The sequence below is a fragment of the Apodemus sylvaticus genome, chromosome 1 (genome assembly GCF_947179515.1).
Source record: "Apodemus sylvaticus chromosome 1, mApoSyl1.1, whole genome shotgun sequence".
Lineage (NCBI taxonomy): Eukaryota > Metazoa > Chordata > Mammalia > Rodentia > Muridae > Apodemus > Apodemus sylvaticus.
In genome coordinates, this window is record NC_067472.1 from 55,398,544 (window position 1) to 55,407,614 (window position 9,071).

Here is a 9,071-nt window from a genome sequence, read left to right on the forward strand (position 1 = left end):
ACTGGAAAATATCATCCTAGGTGAGGTAACCCAATCACAAAAGAACACACATGGTATGCTCTCACCATGTAAATATTAGCCCAGAAGCTTGGAATACCCAAGACACAATTCACATATCAAATGAGGTCCAAGAAGAAGGAAGGAGAGACCCCTGGTTCTGGAAAGGCTCGATGCAGCAGTGTAGGGGAATACCAGGACAGGGAAGTGGGAGGGGGTTGATTGGGGAACAGGGGGAGGGAAGAGGGCTTATGGGACTTTTGGGGAGGGGAGAACCAGGAAAAGGGAAATCATTTGAAATGTAAATAAAGAATAAATCTAATTTAAAAAAAGAATGCCCAGAGATGCCCCTACATGTAATAAGGACACATGCTCCACTATGTTCATAGCTGCTTTATTTATAATATCCAGAGCAGCATGAGGGAGCCGGGAGACTCCACAGCCTTCTGTGCATAATCCGCCTATGCACAGCATCTCCCAGCACAGTGATCTCCCAGCAATGCTTTCACTTCTGAGCGCAGAGGTGAGATCTCCACCTTTTCTCTGGAGGGGACCAGCTAGGAGCACACAGGGCCTAAGATCAGTGGAGCAGTTGGGACTGAAGTCTTTCTGCTGCCATTTGCACCAGGGAGCCAGGAAACTCCACAGTCTTCTGTGCATAGCCCACCAGGAGAGAGAGAGAGATCTCCCAGCAGTGCTTTCACTTTTGAGCTCAGAAGGTTTACAGGCCCACAGGAGGAATAAACTCCAGCCAGAGACAAGAATACCAGATAGCACCAGATGGTGAAAGGCAAGTACAAGAACCCTACCAACAGAAACCAAGGCCACATGGCAACATCAGAACCCAGTTCTCCCACCACAGCAAGTCCCAGATACCCCAACATACCTGAAAAGCAAGAGTTGGATTTAAAATCCTATTTCATGATGCTGATAGAGGGCTTCAAGAAAGATTTAAATAATTCCCTTAAAGAAATACAGGAGAACATCAGTCAACAGGTAAAAGCCCTTAAAGAGGAATCACAAAAATCCCTTAAAGAAATACAGGATATCCTGGGTCAACAGGCAGAAGCCCTTAAAGAAGAAACACAAAAATCCCTTAAAGAAATACAGGAAAACACAAACAATCAAGTAAAGGATCTAAACCATCCAGATCTAAAAGTGGAAGTAGAAACAATAAAGAAATCACAAAGTGAGACATCTCTGGAGATAGAAAACCTTGGAAAGAATTCAGGAGTCATAGATGCAAGCATCAACAACAGAATACAAGAGATAGAAGAAAGAATCTCAAATGCTGAAGATTCCATAGAAAACATTGACTCAAAAGTCAAAGAAAATGCAAAATGCATAAAGCTGGTAACCCAAAACATCCAGGAACTCCAGGGCACAATAAGAAGACCAAACCTAAAGATTACAGATATAGAAGAGAGTGAGGATTTACATTTTAAAGGCCCAGTAAATATCTTCAACAAACTTGTAGAAGAAAACTTCCCTAACCTAGAGAAAGAGATGCCCATGAACATACAAGAAGCCTTCAGAACTCCAAACAGACTGGACCAGAACAGAAACTCCTCCTGGCACATAATAATCAAAACACCAAATTCACTAAACAAAGAAAGAATATTAAAAGCAGTAAGGGGAAAAGGGCAAGTAACTTATAAAGGCAGACCTATCAGAATCACACCAGACTTCTCACCAGAGACGATGAAAACTAGAAGATCCTGGGCAGACCTCATACAGACCCTAAGAGAACACAAATGCCAACCCAGGCTACTATACCCAGCAAAATTCTCAATCATCATAGATAGAGAAACCAAGATATTCCATGATAAAACCAAATTTACACAATATCTGTCCACAAATTCAGCCCTACAAAGGATAATTGATGGAAAACGCCAACACAAGAAGGGAAACTACACCCTAGAAAAAGCAAGAAAGTAATCTTCTTCCAAAAAACCCTAAAGAAGATACCCACACAAACATAAAATAAAACATCAAAAATAACAGGAAGCAACAATCACTATTCCCTAATATCTCTTAACAACAATGAACTCAACTCCCCAATAAAAATACATATACTAATGAAATATTTCTCATGTAAATCTTCAGTTTTATCAGAAAGTGTTTGTAATTCCCCTTTTAATTAATTTTTATGTCTTTATTTTATGTTTTTATTTTAAGTAATTTTTATGTCTACCATTTTATCTGCATTATTTTTGATAATCTTCAATTTTAATGTCTTTCTATATACTTCCTCTATTTTATCAGAAATGTTTTCTATGTAAATCTTTGATTTTATCACAAATGTTTCTAATTCCACCTTCAATTAATTTAGAAAGAGTTTTTATATCTACCATTTTTATGTAAAAATTTTCATGAAATAGTCAATTTTAACATGTTTGTCTATTTATTTCTTGAATTTTACCAGAAATATTTCCATGTATTTACAATGTTATCTAAAAATGTTTATAATTCCACCTTCAATCAACTTAGAATTATCTTTATGCCTACCATTTTACCTATATGATTTCCATGATAATCTTGAATTTTAACATGTTTTTCTATATATTTTTCAATTTTATCAGAAATATTTTCCATGTAAATCTTCAAATTTATCAGAAAATTTTTATAATTCTTCTTTCAACCAACTTAGGAATACTTTTATGCCTTTTATTATATTTATATAAAATTTTCCATGATAATCTTCAATTCTAACATGTTTTTCTACATTTTTCTACAATTTTATCAGAAATATTTTCCACGTAAATCTTCAATTCTATCATAAAATGTTTCTATCCCATATTTCAATTAATTTAGCAATGTTTTACATGTCTACAACTTTACTCTTTAATTTTCCATGAAAATTGTCAATTTTAATGTGTTTATCTGAAATATTTTCCATGTAAATCTTTAATTTTATCATAAAGTGTTTTTACTTCCCTTTACTTCCCTTTTCAATAAATAAAAAAAATTTAAAAAATAGTAATAATAATAGCCAGAAGCTGGAAAGGACGCAGATGTCCTTCAACAGATGAATGAATACAGAAGCTGTGGTATATATACACAATGGAGTACTACTCAGCTATTAAAAGCAATGAATTCATGAAATTCTTAGGCAAATGGGTGGAACCAGAAAGTGTCATCCTGAGCAAGGTAACCCAATCACAAAAGAACGCACATGGTATGCACTCAGTAATAAGCGGATACTAGTCTAAAGCTCAAAATAAACAAGTTACAATTCACCCAGCACAGGAAGCTCAAGAAGAAGGAGGACTTAAGTGAGGGTGCTTTGGTTCCTCTGAGAAAGGGAACAAAATACTCACAGGAGCAATAAGGGAGACAAAGTATGGAGCAGAGACTGAAGTAAAGGCTACCCAGAGACTGCCCTACCTGGGGATTCATCCTATAAACAGTCACCAAACCCTGACATTACTATAGACGACAAGAAGTGTATACCAAAAGGAGCATGCTGTGGTTGTCTCTGGAGGGGCCCTGCCAGAGCCTTACAAATACAGAGGCAGATGCTAGCAGCCAACCATTATACTGGATAGATACAGTAGTCAATATTTTATCTTCTGTCCTTCTACCTTCAATATATTGTCATTCCCTTTTAAGAACTTTGGTACCCCAGGGACAAAACCATCAACCAAAGAGTTACCCATGGCTCCACACACACAGACAGCAGAGGATGGCCTTGTTGGACATCAAAGGGAGTAGAAGCCCTTGGTCCTGAGAAGGCTAGATGCTGCAGTGTAGAGGAATACCAGGACAGGGAATCGGGTGGGAGTTGATTGGGGAACAGGGGGAGGGGAGATGGGTTATGAGATTTTCAGGCAGGAAATCAGGAAAGGGGACAACATTTGAAATGTAAATAAAGAATATTTCTAAAAAAAAAAAGAACTTTGGTTAATAATTTTATAGCTCAAAGGAATGTATTTAAGGTCAGGTAGAGGGGCATATACGTGGAGGCAGGAGGTGGGAGGAGGGGTTTTAAATGCCTGCTTTCTACCTCAGAAGCAATTAACTCCTAACACAGAAGACTGGCAGAGTTTTAATTTCAGTTTTCATATCAGAGAAGGCTTCAATAGAAGTTCTGTTATAAAGGACTTAATAGTTACTAGGATAATTTTAGGAATTCTTAAAAATCATCTGTCTGTATAGCATCACTCCAAGACAGCACATCTTCATTGGTCTGCAGAAAATCTGCCCAATAGAGTGGGCTAATGCCAGAGGATTATATATTAATTTAATCAAATAATGACAGGAAAGGCCTATCAATAGCAGGAAACAAATCCTGAAAATGTCCCTTTACCTTGACTTCAAGGCGCCTCAGTCTACAGCTCACAGTGACATCATCCCAGGGAGAACACTTGTGTCTCACAAAAAGATGAGAAGGCAGGGATGTGTATGGTTGGCCATAAACATGGAGGGGCGGGGTGTAATGGGAAGAGAGGGGAAAGAGGGTAAGGGAACAAGAGGAGCAAGAGGAGAAAAGAAGAGAGGGAGGAGGGGCAAGCAGCCACTTTCATAGTGAGTCAGGCATGCCTTACTGTAGCCAGGTAACTGTGGGGTGGAGCCTAGGTGAGATGACAACAAGACCTGTTAGCCTTTGTCCTTCCCTAGATGGCTCCTGACAGGCCCCAGTTCCATGGCTACTTTAGTCTGCTGTTTCAGTGCCTGTGTGAGGCAGCACATGATGAGAAAGAGAAGGGTGTGCTAAAGGGAAGCTTCCCAGTGCAGGGCAGCTAAAAAGACAGGTGTGGAGAAACAGACAAAGAAACAGAAATACAGAGAAATAGAGAAATTCAGAGAGTAGCAGGGAGAGACAGAGCAGGAGAAGGGGGTACAAGATGAGGAAAAGAAAGAAAAGAGGAAGTGAGGTAAACTCACAAATGAAATACCCTGCAACTCATGCCTGTGAGTCTGCTGCCTTCAGGAAGGGGCCCCTGAAAATTATCAGTTCTTTTGAAATAATACTAACCTTTTCAACTGATGAGACTGTGGGAGACATTCTAGAGCTAGGCTACGACAGGAGGGTAGACTTCTACCCGAAGTTCTCTCAGAGTTCATGGGGAAAATAATTGGTGGACTAGAATAACTAATGACATCAGATTTGTGAAATACCTTAAAAACTAGTTTAATTTTATGTAAAGATTAAAAATAATGATGTATACATGTGCTAAGTGCTACACTGAAGAATGTATAATAATACAAAAGCTAAAAGTGAGAACTATGGATTTTACTGATGGTTTCAGAGGATTCCAGGTATGACTGAGTCTTAGTTAGAGTTTCCATTGCTGTGAACTGACACCATGATTAAGGCAACTCCTATAAAGAACAACATTTAATTGGGACTGGCTTACAGCTTCAGAGGTTTAGTCCATTATCAGCAAGGCTGGAACATTGTAGCATCCAGGCAGATGTAGGGCTGGAGGATCCAGAAGTTCTACATCTTGATCCAAAGGCAGACAGCAGAAAACTGGCTCCCACAAGGCTAGGAGGAGTGTCTCAAAGTCCACTCCCACAGTGACACACCAACCCAAAAGGCCACACCTCCTAATAGTGCTGCTTCTGGGCCAAGGACATACAAACCACCACAGGCTACTTTGTCTGTTGCCTTGTCCTGGATGGAGCAGAACACCATGATGGACAACCTGTGCTGTGGCTAAGTTGCTGGTATCATGATGGTAATAAAACAAAAAAGAGGAAGAGGTTACCAGGAACTTCTCAACAACAATTTTATAATTCTAATAAAAGATCACCATGGCCCCTAAATTTTCCATTTCTCTAAAGCTCAATTCTAAAGACCTCTCTGAAATACAGTCAATCCCTAGAAGCATTCTTCTGTGCAACTAATAAAACAAAATAAAGTTAATGTGGTAATTTTTCTGCAAGTGACATAATTTCATTTTTTCACAGCTGAAAAAAATATTCCTTGAGTATTTACACATCATATTTTCTTTTTTCTAGGTTTATTTGTTTTATGTGTAAGTTTTTTTCCTGCATGTATTTTTGTGCACTTCAGGCGTGTCTGATCTCTTTGGAGGTCAGAAGAGTGCACCAGATCGCCTGTAACTGGAATTATGGGTGGTTGTAAACCACCATGTGGGTACTGGGAGCCAAGCCTAGATCCTTGGAGAATCAGCAAGTTCTCAAACACTGAGCCACCTCTTCAGACTCACATGTGCTTCATACATTCACCTGTCAACTGGTACCTAGGTTGGTTGTATTTGGGGATTGTGCATATTGTCTCCATCAATAGGAATGTATTAGTTTTTCTCTGGGGTGCTGACATAGATCCCTTCAGACGCATACCCAAGAGTAATATAGTTAGATCGTATAGTAACTAAAGGTTCTTCTTTGGTTTGTTTTTTAAGAATCTCTATACTAATATCCATACTGGCTGCATGGGCTTACAATCAAACCACCAGATTATAAGGGCTTCACATCACTGCCAGTGGTATAATTTGTTTTCTTCATAATAGACTGCGGAACTATTAGACAGTAAAGAGTGTCTAAATAACTTGAGAGAAGTGGATATCGTGTGTTTTCTTCATGATAGACTGCAGAACTATAAGCCACCAAGTGGGTAAAGAAGAAACCATAGAAGAAGCCTTGACCATCAAAAAACACATATCACCACCAAGGAGCTCTACCCTCCACCTGTGAAACTGCACTGCTCCATGCTGTCTGAAGACATTATCAAGGCCACCTGGGTGATTACAAACTGATACAAGTATCCAAGAAGGAAGAGCCAGAGAAGCTGTGAGCCCTGGAGAAGTTCCAACAGGTCACAGCAGCTGCTTCCTGCCACCTTTGTAGCACATCAAAGAAACTGCGAGAAACACACTCTATTCACCATTTGCACTAGGACTCTGATGTAAGCAAAACATACCATTGATTGCACCTAATCATGTTCATTTCAGCTCGTTCGTGTCCTTAGTGCAGTTTATGTCTTGATTTATTTTGTGAAACCAACACCAAAGTCTTAATAAGCTTTGGAGAGTGACAGTGGGTCATGCCTAATTTGCTGGGGAGAGTGCCAACAGAATAAGGTGACAGAAAAAAGAAAATATAAAAATAAAAGTGATGGTAGTTAAGGGACAAAGAGGGGGAAGTTGGAAGGAGAAAAAAGAAGAGGGTCTCAGAAAATTGTTGCTGAAAAAAATCAGGCATACTTTAAAAAACCATACCTCTTTTTGGCTTAATTATTTTAAGTAGTCATCTGGCTTGAGTCAAAGACTAAATTTAATACAAAAAATGAGCATAACCTAGCACTCGTCCTGTGGATCCCCAAACCAACCCTGCTGCCCCTTTCCTTCTCACCTCATCACTGTGTCCCAGATTCCAACCTGGGATGGCACCCCCTGCTCAATCCCAGGCAATGCCTACAGAAGACCATGTACATTGCGCTCAGAATTCCCCCACTCTTTATTACCACAAACCCAGTTCTCAGGGCTGCCCCTGGCGCTTCAATGGAATACCAGGGGCAGCTTGTCCCACCGCCTGCCCACTCCTCTTGTCAATTCCTCATACCGTCTCTCCCTGATGTCTCATTCTGCCACCCTCCAACACCAGAAAGCACTTTCTCCTGCCTCAGTGAACATACCAGGCAAGCAGGTCAGTTAAACAGAAAACACTCACCCATTGCACTCTCTGAAAATCCAGAGGGAAAAGAGAAATCAAGGAAAACTCCACCTGGCCAATACAAACCCAGATATCAGTATGTAGACCTATAATCACCCCCAAATCCAACTGCATAGATACCAGTATAAGAACATAATCAATAACAGCCAAGGCAATACATGGAACCACAGAGACCAGCTATCTTAGCACAGCAGGTCCTGAACAATCTAACACAGCTGAAGCACAAGAAAAACATCTTAAAGTCAACTATCAGAAGATGAAGGTTCTTTTCCTTAAGCAGGAAATGAATATACCCCTTGATGAAATCCAGAAAACACAAACAATTGAAGAAAATGCATAAATCCCTCAAAAAGATCAAGGAAAACAAAAAACAATTGGAGGAAATGAATAAACCCCTTAAAGAAAGCCAAGAAAAAACAAAAATTGAAAGAAACAAAATGGTTAAAGACCTGAAAATGGAAACAGAAGCAATAAAGAAAACATAAACTGAGGGAATCCTGAAAATGAAATATTTAGGAATGCAAACAGGAAATACAGAGGTGGCTTCCCCAACAAAATGTAAAAGATGGAAGACAGAATCTCGGGCATTGAAGATACAATAGAAGAAATTAATACATTGGTCAAAGAAATGTTAAATCTTAAAAAATTCCTGATACAAAACATCCAAGAAATCCTGGATGCTATCAAAAGACCAAATCTATGAATAGTAAGAAGAGAGGAAGGAGAAGAGTCTCGGCTCAAAGGCCAGAAAATATTTTCAACAAAATCATAGAAGAAAAATTTCCTAACCTAAAGAAGGAGATGCACAAAAGGCACAAGAAGCACAAAGACCACCAAATAGATTGGGCCAGAGAAGGAAATTCCCTCACCACGTAGTAACCAAAACACTAAACAAACTGAAGAAAGAATCTTAAAGGCCGCAAGGGCAAAGGGCAAATAACAGAAAAAGGACGACCTGTTAGAATTATACTTGGCTCATCAATGAAGACACTAAAAGCCAGAAAAAAACAGAGATGCCAACCCAGAGGACCATGCCTAGAAAAACTTTCAATCACCATAGATGGAGAAAATAAGATATTCAATGATAAATGAAAATCTAAACAATACCTACTTATAAATGCATTTCAACACAAGGAGCTAGAAAGAAAAATCCAATCTAAGGAGGTTAAATGCACCCATGAAAACTTGGAAAATATACAATCTCACATCAGCAAAACCAAAAAAAAAAAAAAAGGAAGTGTACATATACACTCATCCCACATGACCAGCAGCAGCAGCACCAGCACCAACAAAAGCAAAATAATAGGAATTAACAACCATTTTTTATTGATATCTCTATCAACAGCCTCAAATCCCCAATAAAAAGGCACATGCTAACAGAATGGGTTAAAAAAAAGAAAAATGTTCTCATCCTTTTGCTGCATATAAGA